Source organism: Bombus bifarius, unplaced genomic scaffold, assembly GCF_011952205.1.
Source record: "Bombus bifarius isolate JDL3187 unplaced genomic scaffold, Bbif_JDL3187 scf7180000007973, whole genome shotgun sequence".
Taxonomy (NCBI): domain Eukaryota; kingdom Metazoa; phylum Arthropoda; class Insecta; order Hymenoptera; family Apidae; genus Bombus; species Bombus bifarius.
In genome coordinates this window covers 701665-727175 of record NW_022884359.1, presented here as the reverse complement: position 1 = coordinate 727175, position 25511 = coordinate 701665, and the positions used below count along the sequence as shown (strand labels likewise).

The 25511-nt window shown below is 40.3% G+C and overlaps 1 protein-coding gene across 2 annotated transcripts in view; it reads left to right on the top strand.

The window, feature by feature from the left end:
- The window catches only part of LOC117215385 (ATP-dependent helicase brm-like), a 41817-nt gene extending 17143 nt beyond the window's left edge, over window positions 1-24674 (top strand). For both annotated transcript variants that reach the window (XM_033461801.1, XM_033461785.1), the window contains one exon: window positions 24151-24674. The gene's annotated coding sequence lies outside the window, so the exon portion shown is untranslated. The remainder of the gene's footprint in view (window positions 1-24150) is intronic.
- The last annotated feature ends 837 nt before the right edge of the window (window positions 24675-25511 follow it).

The window sequence follows — 25511 nt, the reverse complement described above, 5'->3', positions numbered from 1 at the left end:
AATCACGCCAACGCGTTGTAATAACGTACGATGAAATGCGAAGACGCATATGTACATACGTCTTTGTTCGTCCCTGTCAGCTTTTGACGATCGTTATTTGCCTTCTATTGTATTCTATCGCCTTACGTTACGATACATATATTCTGCAACTTCTTTACTACGCTGCGTCGTAGTCCACGATTCGCGAAATCCTCGCGGTCATTTTCGTCGCAGCAGCGAGTAACGGATCAGACTATTTTAAATCTTTTGAGAAATCTATAAATTCGTATAGTCTTTCGTATCCAACCGGAATTTTGTCCCTTGTTGCGGACTGTAAATTACTAAGGCGCTTGTTTGTTATTCTAAACTAACAACGGTTGACAATTTTTCATCGTTGGGTTAAAACTTGTAAAAAAAAAAAGCATAGAAAACAATAGAAATTGATTGCATATACAAGACCTGGGGAAATGAACAACATTGTAGACACGAAATATTTCATGAACTGGGTAAAGTATAATAGGTACATACACAGGTGTGTCTGAAGAGTTGCCCGAAAGTTGTCACAGAGCGGCGAGAACTCGGTCGATTCTCTACGGTGTAACCATAGTGTTGTATATGGAGCGTACATTTCCAGCGTTCTGCTGGAAAAACCACGATAAATATACATATACCGAGTAAATTTTAAAGTAAGATTTTCTTTTCCTAAGAAATGTGTAGTAATAGATTTAAATGTCCAGCGTGGTGCATGTATATGATACGGACTTGGAAATGAATTGAAATTGGTCGGACGATAAGAATTTGAAGCAGCTCGTTCCATTATAGAAAATAGCGTTACTTGTTTGGAAACTGTGCCGGAAGATAGTAACAACGGTTGATTTATACTAACAAAAAACGGGATACCGTAATGTCCTGATTGAATTTATCGAATCAAATTTCATATAATTATTATTTCGATTCAAGTTGAATAAGTTGCAAGTAAAGATATTTATCTCTAAATTTAACAAGTTAATTTATCGCAAAATTCTATCACTAAAAAAAAAAAAAAAAAAAAAAATAGGATACTAAAGAAAAACGATGTTTGCAAACGTGTTATGTAACAGAGATTTTTATTTGGCGCTTCCGAACACGTTACATTACAAAACGTGTTCAACAATGTGCATGAAAAAAAAAAAAGAAGAAAAAATAAAACGTAGGCGTAGAGTACACAAAACTATTGTCCGAACGGTGAGAAATTTTGTTAACTGTTATATCACGCATATGGAAAATAAACTGCGGAAGAGAATTGAATTCCAAAAGATTAATTATTACCGTTTAAGGATAATGTAGTGGAGTAGAATTACTATAACGACGAAGTGGTTAAGGAATAGACGAGAACTGCAAGGAGCAGTTTCTTGATGTATGATAAACGGAAACGGTTATCCCGAAAAGTCAAGACGTCTGACTTGTCTGTAGGCGAGAGAGCTGCAGGGCAATAGATGTGAACTGATGTGCATAATTGCCGCGGTATAATATACATCCAGCATACTATATAGGTAGTCAAGGATAACGATGATATCATTCATTCGTAAACTAGCTATGTTTGCTTGAAAATATATGCAAATATAGATACATATATTTCTTGCTACCTACGAAATGGTATTTTTATCTAATTACTTTTTAATCGAATTCTACGCACGTAATGTTCGATCGCAATCGGCGAAGAGTTTCGTAATGTCGAACGATTATTCGAGCGATAATTTGCCGCGGTTTCATCGTGTAATAGTAAAAGTTAAATCAGATTGGCTAGCGAACGGAATACATTGCCCTTAGACGAACACTTAGAAACGAACGTTGTAAAACTGGGATATCGGTATTTGCGAACGTACATATTTCATTTCTGACGATACGTGAAAAAGTTTCCAACTCTGGCCGAGTGGAACACAGTAATCCCGGAAATGTAGGGAATGTAAATTAAAAAATTTCAACGACGCGGAGCTCCGACTTAAGTAGCTTAGCAAGTATTATCCGCGAAAATTTCTAGGTAAAAATTACCTCGGTGTAATTTTATTTGTTGTCGGTTATTTCAACTAACAAGATAGAGGAATGACGAGGAGTAACAACACCGTTGTGTTACACGAACTTTCCTTAGTTAAATGTTTTAAATGACTGTTTTTATCGCTTTTAGCGTTGCAAACAGGTTCTCCCATTTAAGTTGACGGATCTTATCAACTTTCGTAACTTTTGTTGACTTTACTTTGATCAGTTCGTTTAAGAATTTCCGCGTAATCCTACGGTATAAAAGTGCCTTAATAAGCAAAAGCTCTTCTATCCTTAAGTACATTCAATTGCGTTCCATTAATTCAGGTACGCGCAATGTGTATCGCTATTTTCATTCTTTGGTTTAACTATTCTAATGCGAACGAACGATTCGTTTCACGCAGTTACCTGTACGACGACTCGTTCTTTGTCTCTTGTACGTTTTTCCCACGGATGTTACTGTTCGAAGATAGGCGCGGTATTCGTGCTGTGTCGCAAAGAAACCATCACGCGTGCCATAGAATTTGGATACAGGCAAGATAGAAGCGAGAAAATGTTGGCTTTCGATCTTCGCTTTGTGAAATTTAAAATCTACGAGATTCTGAAAGATCACGCTTAGCGGTTACGCGGTCGTTCGCGACACTTTACGATCGTTTTAAAATGTTGCAACCGTGTTAAGTACGACGACATTATTGAAGATAAACAGTTCGATTTGTCCGTAAGAGGAAAACGTTTGTTCGTCTTCACGCACACAGAAAGTCCGTCAAAGGCTGCTCGTAAAAGCGGACAGAGAAACGCGGACACGCGCGAGTGCAGGCTGAACCGAGGGGCGGGGGTCGTTTCACAGGCGAGTAAGTGTTTTCTTCAATCGTATAATTCCACGGAAACAGCGCGCACCGGTGGCTCGTTTCACGTTGGAGCATCTTCCTGACACGAATGCTAACAGCGCGTAAAACCTGCGAACGTATTTCACACGAAGATATACTCGCGCGTTTCTACGCTTTCTTATTGGCGATCGAGCGCACCGCGTCTCTCCTTCCTCTTTCAACTCTACGACCGAGATGACAGTAACAACTACGATCCTCGATAACTCGATACCTCAAAACGAAGTCGCTTCTCAAACATGACGAATAAATGCTATACACGGCTGATCGTAACTTAATGTTCGTTCGTATTCGCGCTTGATCGCTATGCAACGACTATAATCGACGTGCTAGATATTTTACAAAAAATTCGCGTAATACGAGAAACGAATTTAAACGCAGAGACCTTATTATCGGAATTAATAACGGAGTTTCTGACACTCGGTTGCCGTTTCGATATGCACACGAGTACGTGCGTACAACACGAGCGATACGCATCGTGAAATTAACGGTTCAACGATTAAAGCAACCTTAGTCATTTACCTTTGCGTTTCTATATTACTTGGATGATGTACGTGTTTGATATATTTCATCTCCGGTCCATTAATATTCCCCTCTTTAAGGAACCGTGGCGCTAAGCAGGAAGAAGAAATAGAAGGACGGAGGGTAAAGAACAGCTAGATGATTTCATGGGAAGACAAGTGGGGTCCGCTTGATGCACGTTCCAAGTTCCTCTGGACAAGCGGACTCTCGTTATAGGAACCGGTAACACATTGGACCTTCGTCTTCGGGGGCTAAGTGAAATTCTTGAGAAGTTTAATTTAATTATACCGGGGGCAACCGAAGCGATTAATCGTGACGTACCGAATAACCGAGCTCTTCGTCTTGTACCCGGCGCTATTGGCTTCGCCTTGTCCGTCTTATATCGATTCTTCGGGCGCGAAAACTTTGGTCATACACTAAGGAGGACACTTTGGAACGCCGGCACCACGGCACGTCGTACCACGACACGTTGTACTGTACCAAACCGTGCCGTACCGCACAAAGCGCCGGCGCGGCGTCGAAATTATAATGAGATTAAACCAGAAATGTTGCCTGCCAACACCTTCAACCTGTACCTTTGCGATTAAATCAAGTCGCCTAGTTTCGCAATTGCATCACAATTAGCTTCTATATTTGTTGCGTTGCTTCCGATTTCTCTCACAATACTCTCGATCAGTATTTTATGCTGTTTTTACATTGATTTTCCAAGCGGAACCTTCGTGCAGGCTACCACCTATATGTAGTATCTTAAATAGTCTAGAGTAAGGACAAGAAAGGATGTTCTATTTGAAGAGAAGTTTAGTTTTATTTTAACGAACAATACCCAAATCAAAAACTGACTACGATATCATCGTACGTCTTATTCTAACATTCAGTTTACAACGTCTGTCTTCCCGGGTCAAAAAATCCTCACCCTCGCACCCTTCTTCCACTCTTTTACTCATTTAGCTTTGACGTCACTAAGGCATACACTCTTCCTTACACTCTCTCTCTCTCTTTTTCTCTCTTCCACAGTACTCTTACGATTCTTAGTTTATACCTTAAATTTACAACTTATACTATCCCGAGAAAACTCGAACTTAAATATCATATATGATAGACCAAGCGTATACCCCCTTTTCTTTTGATATTACATATATATGTAAGTATTTGTAAACTGTGAATTTATTTAGTTTCCAGTTTCACATTCAGAAGTTTATCCTACGTAAGCAATATGTTTATAAGTTTTCTGAGCGTCGAGTAGAGCTGAATAAATCAAGTAAAAGCGAATGGATTTTATGAAAACAATATTCTTCTATCTCGCCGATTAGCAACAAGCTGGTAACAGCGATGTGTGAGAAGATTACGAAAAAGTCCCAGCAACTTGTCGGTGGTCGATAAAGTAAGAGAAAAGTTTATTCCTGCAATTATTTATACCGTACACATACTCATGTGCCATTTAACAGATTCAAACGACTGAATTCTTGCTACAATGTTACGTATCAAACACATTCGAGACCCATGGAATAGCATACGCCGTGTCATCGGTATTTTCAGTCAATTTTGCATGTGTCTGTTCTTACAAGTAGATAACGTTTGTACGTATCACGTGTGTTGTAATAAATTTTACATGTCGTAGTAATATTGTATATATGTTACCATATATATGTATGTACATGTTATTGTTAATTTTCTCATTCTTCGAATAGATATCATTACCATTCGCGTGTCTATCTTTTGAAATTTTTGAATTTTGCGATATAATAATTTATATTTAATTATTTCTCGTCACGCCGTGTTCGACGAGAAACTTTCGTAGAGGGAATTGTTACTCCGTGATACATGTAACCAGATGTTTGCCGTGGAATGTTATTAGCGAAATTACGCGAATTAAACCGGCAGACAGTCGCATTTAATGACCCAAGGCATACATACGTAGATCGACTGGCGACAGATTTCTCGATTTAACTCCATTATCTTGCCGCCGTGCCGGCAAGGCGATCTTGTTCGTCGCGAGTTAATTAACGAACTGTCAGCCGCGCATTGCGACATTTAATCTTGCGGCACGTCTTTCTCAAATAGAGGCACGTGTATCGCGTTTAATCGCACACATCTGCGATCGAACGACGGAAATGATCATCGGAACGATCGTTCGTTTCGCTCTGTAACGTGTAAACGTGCAATTCCATTAATCGAAACAACACGATGTTTATTCGGAATATGTAAGACCAAAAAGCTCTTGCGAATTGCAAGCGCAGTCGCACGATACGCAACGAACGATAAACTAACGCTGCACTCGTGCAACATTTTTCTCGCAAGTTGATTAAAAATCTTCGTACTGATCGATGTACCTCGTACGTCCATCGCGTTTCGATAGGAAAAACCAGCGTTTGAGCACTTTTCAATTTCGCAAAATTCTACGTGTCATTTTAATCGCTCTTACTTTCACGCGTGGATCGCGGTTCGCAAAAATTGAATATATCAAAAGGATGTGCATCTTTGTCTTACCGTACAATACGAATCACCATCTTTGAAATAAAAAGCGAGCAACGTTTGATCATCCATGTAGAATCGTATTACCTTCGGTTAAGCTCCGATTGTAGACGACTATAAATAAAAAAATGTACGTTTCACTCTCCTTTCCCTATTCATTCGCAACTGTCGGATCCTCCGGGCCTTCTGGGTACAAAACAAAGTCCATGCTCGTAAAATATTATGTAGGATAAGGAGGTCTTGGCTCTGGGCCACAATCGATGGCGATGCAGGAGTCTGGAAAGTTTATCCGGCCAAAGAGCTTAACGTGGCCACTATCGTCCAAAGCTTCCGCTTTATAAATAAACTTCATCATGACCACTACTTCGTATGTATAGCTTAAGATTTAAATATCGATGCGTATTGTCCGTTTCTTATGCAAGTCCACTGTCTGTTGTTCGCGCTGTATCGTGTACATTCGCTTATCCGATGCAGCCAACTTTTATTTTTCTATATTTATTTCGAGGTCGATTCTTTCTTTAATTTACCGTTTGTTCGTTGGTTCGTTCATCGAATGAAACCTCGTTTCGGAAAGCTTTCGTCTGCCTTGCCTATTTCGAAATCATCGATCGACTCAGCAAAATGAGATAAAGTAGGCGTCGGATCGCGCGTCATTTTTGAACAACGAAATCTTATCGTGGAATATACATATACGTGCACATACGCGTCTACATTGTTGAAAAATTTCATAATATTTCAGTGACATTGACAGAAGGATCAACAAACCGTGGAATCAAATCCGACGAAACACGGAATACTGAAATGAAAGCCACGCAGAAAGCGCACATCAAAGGATCCGTATAATTATTTTGTATTCCCTCGCGAACAGCTCGCGAACAATAATAAAACTGAGCGGAAACGTGCAGCGAAATCGTTCTCCACTCTGATGACGAACGAACCATGTCCAAGCTCGTATTGTCTCTAGCTTTGCGTCGATGCCAGATTATAGCTGGTGCAGAAGAACTCTGTCATGTTCAGCGAGGAGAAGCGTACACGCTGTCGTATGTCACCGTGACTCGAGCCAGTGTAAATTCAATTTTGGTCAGCCCGGAAAGCACAAAAGCCACGTTGTTTTTGCGAACACGTCAGCTCGCCGCGTCAACATAGTGGCTACGTGCGTTTTATTACGCGGCTGAATTGCGAGTGTCCTAGATGTTTATTATTTTAATGTTTTATGCAGAAAAAGGGAAAATATGACGAAGAACGACGGCGGCTATTTTACAGACGCTTTCTCCGTTTTCGATAATTCGGTCAAATTGTATATTTTAAGAAAACGTTGAAACGACAGATCATACCAATGTTCGGTTGTTTAACCGACTATGCGAGCCTAAGTTTTTACGCAATTTTACGCTTCGTTCGCAGCTTAAAAGGACTAAACCTCGGACAAAAGTTAACGTTCACTCTGCCATAATATCTTCTCGTACGATCGCAGTCTTACGGTAAAATTCCTTTAAATATAATTGTCGAGGTATAGAGAAGAATCGGGGAAATAAATAATTTACTTTATTTCACACACAACAGCTATACATATATATTACACTCTGAAGATCACGATGACCTTCTTACACGCACGCTCGTTGTCAACAGACTATTCTGGATTCTTCTAACAGCTACCAACAGTTTTTCGTCTCGACTGAGACCTGGATGCCCTCTGACGCTTACACACACATTCACATGTACAGTGTAAATGTATCATCTACCTAACGATAATAAAATTTGGAAATCCAACAAATCTACGATTCAACCGAATCTTATAAATTCAACATTTCCATATGACACCGATTTTGCTAAAAAAAAAAAAAAAAAAACAGCATCGTTTAAAGTTAGCAACATGTAACTCTAGCGAAGTTTCAGTGACAAGAATCTGATTTTACATTGGATTATTCAATAGTCTGCTAGTTCTCCGCGGTATTACGAAGTTTGAGTTTTGATATCGTTATAGCTCATCGGATTTTTCATTTTCCAGAACCTACGTCAATACATATTACCGTCAACGTTATGTATCTCGCGACATTTATGACATTTTCATTTGGGAACAAGATCGAATTATTAAATTTGGCGGGGTTAATTATATTTGATTGAAAGTCACTGATTAGAAAGTAGAAACAGGCGGACGATGAGAATTAGCTTTGGCACCGATCGTGTACTTGCAGTTTAATCGAGTCGACTGGCAAGTTTCTCGGTTGGGAACTTGGCCACGCTCATGAGAATTCGAACGTGGCACGACTGCACGAGTCGTCCATGAATCGCGATCCACGGCATTTCACAATTTACCTAATGGCACGTCCTCGGAATTCTGATAGCCATTATCATCCCGCGAGGTGGCCCTGCTATTCACCTCATGCGCGTGTCGAATGTTCGATATATCTGCGCGATAATTATCAACTACGTTTAACGTTTTATACTATACTTTATTTCGTCCGTCTATCGCCTCGAAAGAATTAAAAAGTTTGATTGCACCGTTGTTACGGACTCACAGGTACAAGTTTTCTACATGAAAAAGAAACTACTATAACCGATGGGAATACAAAGCGATACGAATATTTCAGAGAGACAGTGGGACCGGAACCGGAACCGAAATCGATATTTTCGCTCACTCCGATTCTTCATAGTTGTTAGAGAAAATAACCGCTGTTCCTCGTGATTGTTTTGGGAAATTGATATTATAACAATACGATCCGATATTGATATTATAACAGTTTGCAATTCCTGCAATCCAAAATGCACGTGTTCTGATCTAATTGAAGTTTAACGAGTTGGCTGTCGCGATCTCTTTGAGAAACGTGTACGTAAAATGTGTTACAAAGGAGAGAACAACTACTTTGTTCGCGCTATATACAGTTTCTTTAAAAATAACTATCATTTATATTTTTCTATTCGTTCGTTTTATTTCGGCTTGGCCTTCAAATATTCGAAACGTCTTCGAATTTACGACCGTACTTCAGTCTTCGCCAAAATTGCAATTTAAACAGCAAATTCTAACTGCTTTCTACGCACGACGAGTATGTTCGTCAGAACGCAGAACATCTTCTTGTTTCTTCGCGACGAGTTTACTCGTCGGAAACAGCTAACTGGTTAAAAAAGTTCTCCTCGAAGAGGAGTATCGTTGAAGCATCGTAAAACGTACCCAAAGCGCACGCAGATCGCTCCATTCCGAACCGATCGCTTCTCTTCTCGACATTTGCAATTTCATTGAAATTCAAATATGTTGTACATTTGTTGTATACGAGAATAGGAACGTTTCAAGTCGTCATTTTGCCTTGTTATACTCTCGTCAATCTTAACCATCGAAATTCGTTCTCGTCATGTAAAATAACCAAAAAATTTCGCGAGAGTCGATAATATGAAATTTGCTACCTTCGACAGAATGGGATCGTATTCTAATCGCTATTCGCTTTTATGTTTGACTATTGACTAAGAATCTGGAGTATCCTGACGGCGAGGCGCGGCGGCGCAAAGGGAAAGCGTATAGGGGCGCGGTAATAAATCGGCGGTTCCCAAGTACCCCGGGGGAATGAGCTGACGAAAATATAGCGGCGGCCCGCAAACTAGGAATTGTTAGTTACTGCGGCTCGCCGTAAAATATATGAGTCGGACGTCCATGAAGCGGATACCCGCAAGCCCTATCCTCGAACGGTGTAGCGGTAGGCTGGATCGAAAATTCACCATTCTAAATTTGCTTCCGTCTAAAGCAGGTTTGTTTCATTCGGTATATGCCGTTTGATCGACACGTTCGAAGCGATCGGATAAATTCGAATGCCGTTTATTTAGGTCTATAGCGTTCTCGTTCTAGCGTTGAATTTCTATGCAGTCGCATTCTAAATTCTATCCTGCGATGTGAATTTATCTATTCAACTAGGATTGCCTTGGAGGAACCGAGAGACGAATAATTAATCACCCGTCCGACTTGTTACGACGCGATGTCATTCTCGTTATCGAAGCAAGTCGATTAATTCGCATTTCCGTTCTTGTAAATTTTAACGACGGAAACGAACAGAATTATACGATATATACAGGGTGGTTGGTAACTGGTGGTACAAGCGGGAAGGGGGTGATTCTACGCGAAAAAAGAAGTCGGAAATATAGAATAAACATTTTTCGTTCGAGGCTTTGTTTTCGAGAAAATCGACTTTGAATTTTCGCTCGGTACGCGTGCACTTTATCGCGTCTCGTTATAACGGATCTCGCTGTAGATCGTTGTCTCGATGGAAAATTTAAAAAACAAGAAAAAAAATTTTTTATTTTATATTTTCGACTTCTTTACCACCAGTTACCAACCACCCTGTATATATATTTTGAGGGCGGCCGAGTAACATGTAGAAGCGAGCACGAGGTGATTCCTCGTGGAACGATAAGAACAAAATACGGAGTACAATTTTCTCCTTTGAGATTCTCATTTCAAATTTGTCAAATATACTTGAACGTGAGCAATTTCGGACTGGTCAGTACCAAATAATCGACAGGAGGTTGTTTTACGTGTAAAGATAAGTGGAAAATGTAGAGTACAATTTTTTCGCTCGGCCTTTCATTTTCAAGAAAATAAAGTTCGCAAACGTTCAGTTTAACGGGTCGTTACGCGAAATTATTCTTTTTTCAAACATATCTCCCGAGCCTGACGATATCGAAAATAAAATTGCACGATTTGCACTGAATTTCCTCGTAATAAATTTCCAGACATTTGATAATAATTCCAAAAAAAAAAAAGAGAAAGAATAAAATAAATTCGTTCGCGATTTACGGGCCATCCTGTATCTTCGAACGAGATTATCGAAATGAGATACACTCGTTTCTGTTGGATTCGTTAAATTTTTGTTCTCGAAACGCCACTTATTCTCGTCGGTTATGACCAGACATTCATTCCCCTGCAAGTAGCATGCATCCCATTGTATCTGTTAAACTCGCTTCATCGTTAACCCTATACAATATTCATGCAGAAGATCTCGCCTAAAGTTATTTCGCCGCCTATTCCGCTGTCGAGCTGTCTCGTTCGCGATAATCTACTAAATATCCCTGTCAGCAGTGCATATTATTATCGGCAAAACACAACGAACAGGCCGTCAACGAGGCCAGGACGTTGTTGTTCGAAGCCACAACCTACACACGCACACACGGCCAACAGCGTAGCATCGTTTAATAATTAACAATGCTCGGAATATGCGTAACGGCCGGTTTTCGGCATCGCCCGAAACGCAATCAAAAAGTTTTCGTCGCGGTGCACGGTCCTACTTCCGGCTAATATCCGTACAACCAATGAAGCAAAGATGGTTCCGCGGCCTGACAATTTCCAATCAGCGCACGGAAATGACACGCTCCTATAATATTTCGCGACGTCGCGCGTCTTCTACACCGCGCCGACTCGACGCGACGCTCGGCGTTCGTCCGACGTTTTTGGCCGTCTCAGACGGATATGAGATACCTGGAAAATGTCAGCCACATGGTGAATTATTCCCGTTACTTTGTATGCCAGGTGGACCAACTACTTCGGCACCTTATGCACATACTGTTTATTCTCACGTTAACTACGAAGAACTGTTAGTCTCGTGAGCGTACTTCGTCTTAGGATTACGAGATACTATGTTATCTAGAAGCAAAGAATTTCCAACGAATATATCGTTAGATTGCGTAACAAAAATTTCAATTATTTTACTTAGAGATTTAAGTCTTACGTCCTTAGGTAACCGCACGGCAAGTGCACAGAAAAGGAATACATTGAGTTGGCAACTAAGTGGTTGCGGATTTTGTCATTAGGTGGTATTGGCAAAATCCGCAACCACTTAGTTGCCAAGCCAGAATATACAGAAAGTCATAGTTCTAAACGTCCGATGAAATTAAGTTCCGCAGTGTTCGTTTGAATTAAATATCGCAGTTGCTATACGTGCACTGTACTATCTTTTGGCATCGATGGGTATTAATCAACAATGGTAACGAAGACGTAATACAACTGTAGACGTACAAATGTAGATGTATGGTTCGCCGAGAACGTCTGCTATTCCAGCCATTATTCAATCGCGGGAACCAGATAGCACTGTGATCGAACACGTACAACGTTTTTCCCTGTCCCAATGCCTATCTAAACTCGCTAGAACGTATTCAAGATCCGTCCAAGGTGTTCTGGAATCAATATCCTGAATATTGGCGTTGATGGATTTATAGTTTCGAATGACATGGATTTTACAAGGAGAATTATAGAACAGAATTGCGAACTGACATGAGAAATGTTTTAGGGCTTAGGGGATGAAGAAAGCTCGAAGATTTCATCCGACCGAGCGTTCTTTCATTTCCGACGCAAGGAATATTTTCCTTGAATTTAAGTTGTTTCTCTTTTCTATTTCTACCATCATCCGATTTTCCTCGTTAAAGTCACTGCAATTACCCGACTGAGTCTACTTTGCAACTAGTCGACACATTTTACATTTTACGGTACATTATACCAACTTCGCTTATCTGCTGCCTCTTTCGAGTCTCCGATGTAAAAGAATACGAAGGATGTCAAAGGAGCCTTTGTTATATCTACCATAGTTTTTTAAGCAAAAATTTCTAATCTCACCTCGTATGGCGTAGAAACAACGACGATAGAATATTTATTGCAAGTGTGCAACATAATCCCTTTGACTGTGCTCGTAGCTAGGTACACGCTTTCTTGTGAATTAATGTACAAGGCAAAGTTGAAATAATACCGACCGGTTTGGAGTTGCGATTCTCGAGTAACTCGCGCGGGATATTTTCTAAATTGATTTAAATAATGCGTCATTTCGAACTTTAGCTTATTAGAAACACATAGTCGAGCAGTATCGACCGCTCTGAATCATTTTGTTAAATCTTGGGCTAGAGTCGGTAAAGACCGCAATTTGAGAAACGAGTTTGTAGCACAAATGGAACTTAATAAAAGAAGAGAAATTCATTTTGTGAAATTCAGCGATAAGAATTGATAATTTGCAGGAGTGAAAATGTCGTAATTTGTAGGAAACAAAAGATCGTCGTCCAGTACCGAGCGATTATTTAATTAATAGATTTGTAACGTTAAAGAAAAGACATTTAGATATTAGAATACACAGTTTTGTTCGAATTTGATTTTTACATTTACCACGAGTAAAGTAATTAATATTTTCTTGGTAGGTGCATTCGACGTGCACGCAGCCTTCACATTCGTCCTGTTTAGAGCATTGAAAGCCTTAGCGGCTTGTTTCTGGGTCATTTTATTTTCGAGGAGTAGCTTCAAAGCCGCATTCACGTTCTTCCCTGCCCATTTTCCTTCCGCTTTGGAATTTCAGACATTTTTCCGCGGCAAAACGTGCAAGGAAGATTAAACGAACGTCTTCTAATTTAATTTCAGTTTCCAACAGGTCGAACTTATAGATAAAAGAAATTTCATCTGTGCCGATCGTCACCGAAACGTCCGTACCGAAACGTTTCGGATCATAATTTACGTAACGCATAAAGAATATTGAAAAATTGCGGCTGTTAATCACGCTTAGTAAACTAGATACAGTATACATAATAGAGAAAGATCATTTGCTTATCCGTGGAACAGAGTATCGGCTGTAGAAAATAAGTTTTAATACTCGGAAAAGTGAAAAGAATGGAACATTATCTGCTCCATGTATTCACCGGATTATTTTATGACCACGATCCTACAAATATCGTATAATACGTACAAGTTGATAGTTTAGAAATAAAGAAAAAAAAGAAGAAGATATAGAATAGTATCTCGTACAATGGGCAGCGTGTACGAGTAGGCGAAAGTACAACTGCAATGCAAACGATGCGATGCGTGAATTTCCATTAATACAGCGTCATATCCGTCACGTAGGCGCGAGAAAATTGTATTTAACGGTACCTAACGCGATGTATATTACAAAAGTCGTTCATTTCGACGGAATTATACGTTAACGAAGTAAATTATACGAACAATACGATCGATTCCGCAATTTATTACACCGGCTGTCGCTCCGCCGATAATTAAGGTAATTTCATCTAGTTAACGTTAATTATAAGGGATTCATATTTAATATTTTCTCATCACCTGGAACAAGTGAAACGTTCCGTTGAACGTTCCGTGATAATCGTTATTGCCTTAATTGGATGCATTCCATCATTCAACATTTTCCAGATGCCTCCCTGTAATTTCGCAATTGGATAATGAATCGAGTCTCCGTTCCATTTATGTGGCTGCAGAATGCCAAAAACGTTTTTAGTCTTGCCGTGAAAATGCGGTAATAGACGTTTGCCATCGCGTGTTCCGCCAAACTGTTTTTACGCGGGTCGTTCGGTTGCGAATGTTTAGCTCCGCTCTTCAAACTTTCGCATACTTGGCCGATACGTCTTCATTTTTACGAAACAGCTTTCCCAGTTCCCAATCATACGAACAAAGTTTTCTTTTCGAACGTCCATCAAGGGCAGAGACGACGAAACGGAACCGCAAATCGATTCGTAGCCTCACGATCGCTCGATAGATCGTTCGGATCTCGCGTCCTGTTGCGTTCTCGTCTCGATTAACTTTACGCGTTGGCAAATTTATTTTACAATCGTGCGAGATCCTTCCGTTCTATGCTATTGCCATTTGCTACTGTTCATTTGGTGTAAGGAAAGAGGTTGGTTCGCTTGCTCGCCGAAAGGAGAAACGTTAAGGCACGAGCGATTACTGTCGGCGGAGCGAAAAGCTAAGGAGGCGGAGGTAGCGAATAATTAAACACGGTAATGTCTGAACATTAGAGCAGATGATGACGTCATCAAACCCGGAGCCACCCTCGAGAACAGCCTCTATCGAGAAAGCCTCGTGAAATTTGCCGTCCGTGCAACCCTCGACCAGGTTAAGGAACGGGTTTCAGCGGTATTACCGTCATTACTCTTACCCTTCCTACCACCTTTTCACCATCACTTAATATTTTTCCAGTTGAAAACACATGAAAATAAAGGTAGAGTCGTTGGGATACTACTTTGTTCGGCGAGTAGAAATTTTCAACTGTGGCAACGATACGACGAACAACTCGGCGATATTACGCGATAAATGGTATAGAAGGTAATTAAACCGGATAATCAAATTTCGATATCGTATTTCAGTTTTTCTTAAAGATGTAGGTTTCTCAGGTTTCTTAAACTTAAAAGCAAGTCGTACACGCATATTCGTTGTCAGACTATTTTCGAGATTTTGAACACTTTTACATTCGCTGCGAAATTTCCAAAGAACCATCGTTACTCGTATTTTACTGACAGAAGTTTCGAGAACAGTTTGGTTGGGATACGTCGAAGCAATTACTCGAAGAAAAGCTCTACATGTTTATTTATGTATATCCGTGACCCGGAGACTGCTACTACGCAGAATAGAATTTAGCGAAACAAAAATATTGTAAATAAGGGGAGCTCCGTATTATTGTGCCCTTGAATATAAATTACGTTTTGGGTTGCAAGGTCTAGAAACAAAGGAACTAATAAACAGATTTTTATTTATGTTCCTTGTAGCCTTTAGTTAGAGCTATGAGATTAACTTTTTGGTAATGTCCTTTTGCTATAAATATAAGAACGTGTTCCCTATTATACCTTTATTTATTTAAATATATTTTTCTATTACAAATTCATCCACTCGTTCTTCTATCAGTCAACCTCAACAGGATATATGTACATCACGATAAATCGTACACGTAATAAGATAGCGTCAGCATGACTTATTCCAATATCGAGTGGGCAAACATCCTTTATTTATTATCTATGGGTGAAAGCTGCAAATAAGCTCAGCGTCTTTATCGGCAAGCTTTCCTCGAAGATGATGTCCTGCCGGTTCCGACAGTCCACCGTCACGGTATATACACTGTACGTACATAGATATATCGATGCAACAGGAGAGTATCCTTGAGTAAGTTTCCAGCATTTTTCTGATACTTGGTCAGTGTGTCAGACAAAAATTGCACGACATCCAGGGTTGATATACGATACTCTTGTGCGTCTGACCTTGCTGTTACTTTGAAACCTCCTGTCAACCACATGTTAAAATTCTTTAACGGATACCTCAGCTTTTTATTACATGTCCTTGCAGCTGATATTTATATACCTTGTTACATATCTTTGAATTTCAAAATTCGACGTACTGCCGACGTCAGCGTTGTTCCACGTACACCACAGGGACGCGTAAAGGTATTTTTCATAATGCTATTAGTCCTATTACATCGTCGAATCGCAAGGTCGCGGTTTTCTAATATTCCCAGAACAAGGAATAAAATAATAAACGAATAAGGAACGAAGGTATCTGTTAGGAAATTTTAACGTGTGCTATACAGGAGCTTGCTAGGCCACCGTAAGGTCAGATACACAGCACCACCTTACATCCTCTTCGATGTCGTGCAACGTTTGTACAAAAGATATTCTTGTATCGTTCGTGTCTGTTCAGATATTTGTGCAGTTCGAGATAAAGCGGGCACACTGTACACGTAGAAACAACAAACACCCATACATCTCGATATTCTGCCGGAAAATTTACGATTTACTTTGGAAACAGATACATCTTCGACGTGCCCGGAAGTCTATAGGTATAGCAGTTTGCTCTAATTATCGTCCAACGCGAATGTTTAGCATCTTTTGTTCGAACCAGGCAAAAGAAGCAAAGTACTTTTCATTTTCGGAAGAGGTCTTAAATCACGACCGCGCCAGAACGTAACGTAGGGCGGAAATTCGTGCTCGACCGTAATTTGCACGGATCGCGGACCAAGCTGCTGGGACACGAAAACGCTCGGCTGCGCCGCCACCCCTCTGAAAAGAGCATGGAGAGGGATAAAATGTCACGCGGGGTGAAGCGCATTACCATACGCTACGAACCTGGAACGTATATAAGACTGGCTGTTCGGACGGAGGGCCCAAATTAATTATTCTCTAACAGCTTCGAATGAGACTCGCTCGTCCTCTTTCTCCGTCTCTCTCGTTGCTTTCCTTCTGTCGTCTTTCGTTGCAAGCTCATTGTGTTTCCTACGATCGAGGAACTCCCGATGCAGTGACTCGCTTTTCAGCACCAGAGCGAGAGCGAGAGAGAGAGAGAGAGAGAGAGAGAGAGAGAGAGAGGAGGATGTCTGTAACAACGGCATTCATCGCTGGAAATGAAATTTTTCTAATCACGTTCAACTTCAAAACCAAGATACGTTTATTTGCATATCATCGTTCAACCAACTAAGGTAACAATCGAGGACGTAGTAGACAAATTTTAATGTTACAACTCCACGATTACGTGTCGGGCGAATAACGAAACTAGTGATCGACTGATTCGATCCTGCGCTTCTGTTTTATGTATCTTCTCCGAAGAAATATGATGCTTTGATACACGATGATTTGACGAAATTAGTTTATAATTTGTCGTTTGTTTAGAGACTCGTATCAGGTAAAAATCATCGATGCAAAATAGTAAATTCTATATTATGGAATATTCGCTTTACGTTATGGTTTGTTCGTTCTTACATGGTTTTTCTCTCTCGGCTCAAACGAGAGTCTACATACGCTACAATACTAGGCGCGTTCGTTGATTCTCTCTCGTCGATCTGGCGATAATTTTATTCGATTTATATCCGAACACCGAAACGTCATTTGACCATTCTCCGTCGTTTAAGCGCTCTCGAACGAATCACTTTTGATCACGTCGAGACAATTTTAATATATATCTTTCCACTTTTTCTCGGATCGATTTTTCGCTCCGGAAAAAAGCACACTTTCCAAAAACGTAATTTTCTCGAATGTTCCGGCGCGGTAAACGAAAACCATGAGAATTTCATGAAACAACGGGGAAAGCCGAGTTGCATACAACTCGGCAACATTTCCGATTTCAACACAGACAAGACACATTTTCCACGGGATGCAAAAGCGACCAGCAGCATCGGCTTGCAGACAGAGTACGAAGGGTGGCGGGCTGCGGGTTTACAGGGGCGAGAAACGAGGATTGCGAGGGGTTCTGACCCAACAGTCGCGGTAGTCGTAGTTGGTCGCTTTGCTAGCGATCGGCAGTAACAAACGGGTCAGTGGAGCGGCAAACGTTTATCCCCGCTATTCTGAATCGTGATCCTTTTTGCGCGGCTAACTTTGAAATATGAATGAAAGGAAGTGACGGTTTTCCGCGCGGCCTGGGCGACTAAGAAAAATATTTCCTTGACGATTGTCAAAGAAACAAATCACAGCGGCATTGCTTTATCGAGTTGTATAAGTGAATTTTGCCCATCGAACCGATCGGTTGATTATATTAAAAAACGTCTTTGATTATAAATACTTGCAGGTTCTTTGCGAATTTGTTATTTCCCTTACAACCAACTTACCGCTTGTATAGTGTTGAATTGCTGAAAAGTTTCCGTCAAAGAGCTACGCACAATGAAACGAATCGAATTTATGTTCAACTGTTAAGTCACTCACGACGTTTCTGTCGCATGTACGTCAATTTATTATACGTTCGACGCGACGTTTCTAGGTTTTGGTAAACTTTACGCCTCGACGTTCGTCAACATCTCCGTATACAATGTAAATGCATGTGGTTTATGTTGGCAACTATCCCATAGAGGAACTTGCAAATGTTCGTCAGCGTTGTACTGCGATTTTATGGAAACCAATACATAGGACACACAGGATATACGAGGCAAGTTGCCTGGAGTTCTATATTATACCGGTATCTCCGGTATCGAGAAAATTCTTCGTTTCCTTGTATACATCGAAGGGACGAAAATAAATTACGTTCTGGTCAATGTCTTCTTTTACCTTAAAACGCCATTTCGAAGTTGGACGAGTGGTTGAGAGCATAGTTACCATTTACCGCGGCAAGTAAGACAGAGAAATTAGTGGAACGTGAATTTTGGGCAGACGGTAAATTCTATAATCAGAGAAACTACGGGCAAAAGCTTCTCCAGGAAACCACGATAATTGATCCGAATTACAATTAGTATATTGTCTGAATGTTGTTTTGTAGTATACCGGCAAATTCAATTGGGAAATTTGCTAGTGTTGCGGGAACTCGGTGTTCGATAACATTCATCGAAACCAAAGGACGTAGAAACATATCGATAATTAATTTATGAGTTTCGCTTTGCAAATTCTGATGCCATGACGTATGCTGCTATGCGGTCTATACGAAGATGTCGAACAATCGTGAAACACTAAACAGGGACTAACATAATTCCGAGATTTTCTTTCGCTAATCGTTTCAATTTGATCGAATCGATATCGTCTATCCATTCGAACACGACTCGATAATTATTCGACTTTGATAATTGAAATTTGCCGAAAGTATTAGCATAATCAGGATACAACGAAACCGGTCGTGTCGCTATTCAACAAGCAAAAATATGTTTCCCAGGAATTTAATATTTCAGGAGAAATTATACTTTCAGATGAGAATAGAGGATCGACGGTCGCTCGAATCAGAAATGCAAATTCATTTTCAACGATACTCCCTCAGAAAAATGTAAATTGATTTCCTGCCACTACAGAATTGGATAGTTCCAAGTATATCGATTCTCTTCCCCATCTTTATTACTTTCCACCGCTATAACACGATTAGCGCTATTAGCTAGCTACTGATACTAGATTAATAAGCGCGTTTCATTACGTATTCATATTTCCATTCGTTATTTCATTTCGTTATTCCTTCGTTATTTATCATTAACACTTTGACTGTCACGTTGGTCATATATGACAGCCCAGGGTTTTTCCTGTGACGCCAGGGTGGTCATTAGTGACTACCAATGAGATAAACGTTCCATCGGGGAAGAATGTTGCCTTACATCATCGATTTATTATTATTTCGCCATTATATGCTTCGAATAATAAAGATACTCCCGTGGCGTCCTGAGCGAAACGTGGCAGTCAGAGTGTTAACGTAATTCCGTGATTTTTCGAATCGTAGGCCGATCGATCAGACGCGAAGGATGACGAAGGGAATGTGTTCTATCTACCTGATAAACATCCTTCTTTCTTCGGTCGTATCGTGACCAGAACTTTTCTTCGAAACACGCGGGACGCTTCTCTTCGAAGCTTCTGGGAATATCCAGTTTCTACCAAATACACATATTTATAATAACATTTCAATAACTGAATGCAAATTATATATAATTAACGTGAACGGCAAATAATTAAATACGGCGAAAACCATGAACAACGATATGAAGAATATGGTTTTACATAATTACCTGTATTCCACGTATTCGAGCAAACGATTGATAAAGCAAGAGACGAAGAAAAGAAAAGGATGAGAAATGTGATTGCAGCGTAAGGACTTGCTATCAAACGTGGCCAAAGTTAATCCGTGCATTTTCGAAACACCAGTCATATTCCGGATGTCGCTTTCAACTTGCGCTTCCTGTTATTAGAGAAACAAATGAATTCTGCTGATGTTCGTTTATCAAGGACAGATGCGGAACGCCCAGGAAACATTCCTCCACGATTTTGTACGATGAATATTCATTCCCCCTAAGCACACCTGTATCTGCCCGTTCTGTCTAACTCTATACTTAGAATCAATTAGAATGATACATGATTCGCGTGCGATGCTCTCATTATGAATGGCTGTTCCAGGCTTGTCGGAAGGCAACCGCAGATTATAAATTTATCGAGTTATCGCTGGCGAAGAAAAATTGCGTCTACGTGCGCACCCATCCTCGGTTTACTCTCTCGTTGCTATGCTTGTCGTGTGGGATCATTCGCTTTCGTGTTTCGACATCGTTCGAATATCCTATTATTGCCTTTTCACGTTTCAACAAATTACAATCAAAGTTCGACAAAAGTCTTACCGAGACTATCCTGTAAGTTGCCTAAACTTTTCCTACCTCTACAACTTCCTCGTCGTGCGTTATATTTTCCATCTCCTTCTTACCTATGTATTATACTCTTATACATATACGCACACGTGCGACGTGTTCTGTCGGGTTGGCAATTAAGCGGTTGCGGATTTTGTCATTAGGTGGTATTGACAAAATCCGCAACCACTTAGTTGCCAACCCAATATTATATCTCGACGAATTCCAAAGAATTGGCCATCGCTTGGAATTTTCCGATGGTTGGAACGAATCACGACCACCCAGACATCGTGAAAATCGTGCAAGTTCACGTGCGTCGTACGTCATTGACGCACGTCCGATAATAAAGTCCTTCACATGTTTGTGCACGGTTACATTGCGGAACAACGTCGATGACATTGGGATATTGCGCGCTTTTTGTTAGTCCGTTGCTTGCCCACCCCGGTAATCAGTTTAATTGTAATTGGAAATCTGCCAAATGAACTGTAATCCGAGATCGAATGCGCTCGCCATAATTTAACCGAACCACTTTGGTCGGATGATATAACGTAGATCAAGAATGACGCCGCTGACAACGCAAAACTACTCCACAGAGAATTAACGCCGCAATTCGAGCGTGATCACTAACTCACATGTTTCCGTATCATTCGGCTATTTTAACGCGTTCGTCAACCATTTCTTTGCTTAATTTTTAACTGGCTCTTACGTATCGCTAAAATGATAATATAATCACGCGATTCCTACACGCGTCGTAGTATCTGTACTTTTCCTAATTTTCAACGACTTTCAACGATATTCTACTGCAGTGAGTATCGTCGACCACGCGCGTAACTATTTATTGTTAGCTAACGCGTTCGATCTGGTTGACGTCCAGATTTCTTCGTTTCAAGTCCAATTATTTTGAAAATTATTTTGAAAAAGATTAAAAGATTCTACTCTACGTTTCCTTGGAACAATTTCTATTGCTTTCTAGAATTATATACAGTTTCGCACTTACATGGTTGCTTTTATCCACCGACGTATTAGACGATAACGAACAAAATGGAGATAACAGATAACAGTTTCTCTATTTGTTCCGACAACGCGGCAGTAGACACGGGCGTTGATGCGCTGCGCTGTGGTGTAGGCTACGTGGTACGTGCAGTCGTCCTAGCTACTGCAATAGTTTAACAGATTCATGGCCGCATTTGCAATGCATCGAAAAACGATGGCATTCAATTCGAGCGGCATGTTTGGCTCGGCCAGATATTGAATTCTACGCGTTCGACTGGCCGGACTACGACGGCACGATTTAACTTTTAAAACGTTTAAGCGTCGCGCTGTTTGCCCGTCGCTTCTTTCGTCACGCGACGCCAAGCGACGCCAAGCATCGCGTCGTCGCGTAACGAACGGCCTTTATTTGCCCATTGCGTTCATCCCTGTTGTTACAACTTCGCTTCTATACTTCGTACTTGTTTTCCCGAACGTAAAAATGCCAAGTCGTCCAGTGTAGTTTTCCTCTCTTCAACTTTTATCTCTATCGATTTTTCCTCGACTATTAGGTTGTTCGAAAAGTGTGTTTCTTTTACAGACACGTCTTTTACAACAACGCGTCTTTATACAGACATGAAACTTAATCTGTCGAACGTTGTGATCTTTATTTTGATAGAACAAAATGGATCGATAAAATTCGATAAAATAATATAAAACGAAAGATATTGTGCATCCATTATTTCCTTATGAAATGAAAAAATCTTTTCGGACGACCTAATACTTCCCGTTACATCGCATAATTACACGCTTTTAAAACGTGTTTCTCCGCGATAAATAAAATTTAATATCTCATTTGCTTTTTGTTTCGGTAACGAGTTATCACTCGTTAATTGTCAACTGTAAATCACTTTGTAAAGCAATTAAGTGTAACGAATATCGAATAATCGGTTTTAACGATTAACCGTACGTGTTGCACGATAATTAATCGCGTTACATTTCGCTGACTCTTTCGTCGATTAAGCATCTCTGTTTTTTAATCCGAAGGTCTAGCCAATGCTTGTATTCCATCTGATATCATACTCTCGACTGAACCGAGCAACACTATGCACGCAAACCATCCTCCTGCGACTTTGTACATACATACTATGCCTATACATACAGTATACAGTATGCAGGCACAAGTATAATAAAAATACAATGGACAAGCGGTGATTCCTTATGCAAAGACGCATATAAACCGTAGCATAAATTTTTTTTTTAGTCTGACTTAGTACTCGATGAAATTTGGCAAACCAATTTTGACACTGCCCTTCTTTCAAAGTTTCATTTTCATATACGACACATAACTTTTTGCGTGCTTGCGATTTTTGCCTCTTCGGAAATAATACAATAAAATATGTCCGAAATACGCGTCTTGTTCTTTCATTTTTAAATTGGGATGGAAACGAAACTAAATAACAAGTCGATACAATTTTTGTTACTAAATTATACTTTGTTTTTTAATAAATAATAGACGAGGTGCTTTGAACACGTTGACGAAGCAAAAGAATGTGCCAAGACCGCCTATTGACAAAATCCGCAATCGCTTAGTTGCCGAGCCAATAATCGATTTTACACCTGTATAATTAACGATAAGGTACTATGATATTGCCTTTATTGATAATATCTACGGTTACCTTTCACAGGATAATCGAGTTACCGGAGTTGTGTTTGAGTTACAACGTCAGTTTCACTCGATAAGATGTTACAGGCAATTTTGTTAAGAATTCGTTTCGCAGTATTTTCGTTGACTTTGGCCACGAACTAAGATGGTAGAGTCGTGTTTCGACAGAGAAAGATGTTTATTAGTAATGAATTTAGAGGCAGAAAGGTGAGAAGAGAATGTTAGGAAAAGACAATGCGTTCGTATAATAGATGGCGATTTGCGGTTATTGTTCGCAAGGGTTGATAGTGTTTCACAATCCTCTTAGCGGCTCACAACCGCTTTTCCCACGAAATGTCACTATTCGATACCGCCACACCACCTTACCATCGGAAATTACGAAAGCTTTAACGGAGATGAGTGCGCTTACGTTAGTACCGAGTGCTACGCACACCACAACGATCTACAGAGTGTTTCACAGGATGTAATTAAAGGTTTAACCAGAAACGATTCCGTGGAAGGATGTTACGCATACTGTACCTACGTGCAAAGTAGTTAACTTCCAGAGCAACGTAACGTATGGTAAATACGTACGCGTGCAAATTTCCGTTCACAAGCTTTTAATACAATTTCTGCGAAATAAAAAATATAACATAAAGAACAGAGATAATGGTCATTTACACGTGGATAATGTACGTACAATAGATAATAATAATCACATGATCCGTGTCTGACGAGCATGCTCGTTTACATTTTGCCACGGATTTTAGGCACACGCTCCTCAAGGAGCAAATTGACAAGTCGAAAACGCGATTCGCTACGCAACAGTTTTTTAAATATATAAAATAAATGTAATCTTGTAATGTTCTGCTTGAAGGTTCGTGCGAGCAGCGAGGAAACCGCAGAAAGAAGAGGAAGAGAGGAGAAAGATGAGTTGCAACGTAATGGAGACATCAACTGAGGTGTGAAACGTCGGGTACGAAGGGTGGATGTGGCAATGAGGGGATGGTAGGGATGACTATAAACCACGGAAGACAATAGCTGCTTCGGTAATAGAATAACGCGAGACCACGGCATGTCCGATACCGATTCAATTAATGCCGTTATCCAGAGAGATCCTGCATGCGCGGCTTTTGATCGCGGGCCATCCCCCTCCCTCTATTCGTCGCTCGCCAACCTTTGCCCCCGACTCTTGGTCGCGTCGCGTCGCGTCGTTCATTGAAGCAGGCTTGGATATTCGATCGGATAGATTGCCGTTGTTGTTCAATATCCTAGGCAGCCGGCGACGATAAAGCCTGCATTCGCCGATGGATGCTCAGTACCGTGCTGCTTCCGAGATTTAATTATTGCCATGTTGTTCAGGCACGATCAGAAATTTCTCTTGCGAAATTACGAGTTTCGAATTCGCGCGACGATATTACTCTCGTGGTACGATGTTTGTAACGAAAGAAACCGACGCTGACGCGAGTACGTCGTTTATGGCGTAGCAGAACCAAGACAAATATTTTGCCACGGTACTAGCTTCGATCTCAGCGACGATAAGCAACGATCGTGTCGATAAATCGTTCTTGTTATTTCGATATTTAACTGTGACGTTTTATAGCCTGTGTCTCGTTGCTCTCGCGTTCTTGAAATTTATCGCAACTACTCCGATATAAATAGTAATTATTTTACGCAACGCGTGTAAGGAAGATGAATTGCTGAAGATGAATTAGTAATTCGAGCAGCGAACAGTCGGTCACTGAGGCTATTATAAATGTATCAGCGATATAGTTGACCGATATCAAGCACGACGCTGATGGGGATTCAAACTATTCTCCACTTATCTCTCTCCGTTCATTTCGTTGTTAATGTCAATGACTTTATTATCCTGACACCTGTGTCATCTTCGTATACATAGATTATGCGCGGATGAACCTGTCAGGCAATGGTTTTACATAGTAGAAATTCGTAACAGTAAGCCACTATTAAGATACACTGAGAAGTACTAGTAAGTACTCTTGTAAGACACTAGCAACGTTTTACAAGAAAGATACGCGTTAAGTGACACGTAACTTTTTTCTACGTAAGTACATATTTATAAGATGTACCGAAACGTATACATAGCCTACCGTATGATTACACGATATTAATATTCATATGGACGCGTATTACGTATTTTCTGATATTTTCTCCTCGAACGTTCCCAAGTATTTAGATAAATAGACGTACATGTACAAGCAGCTCGGTCATTGAATT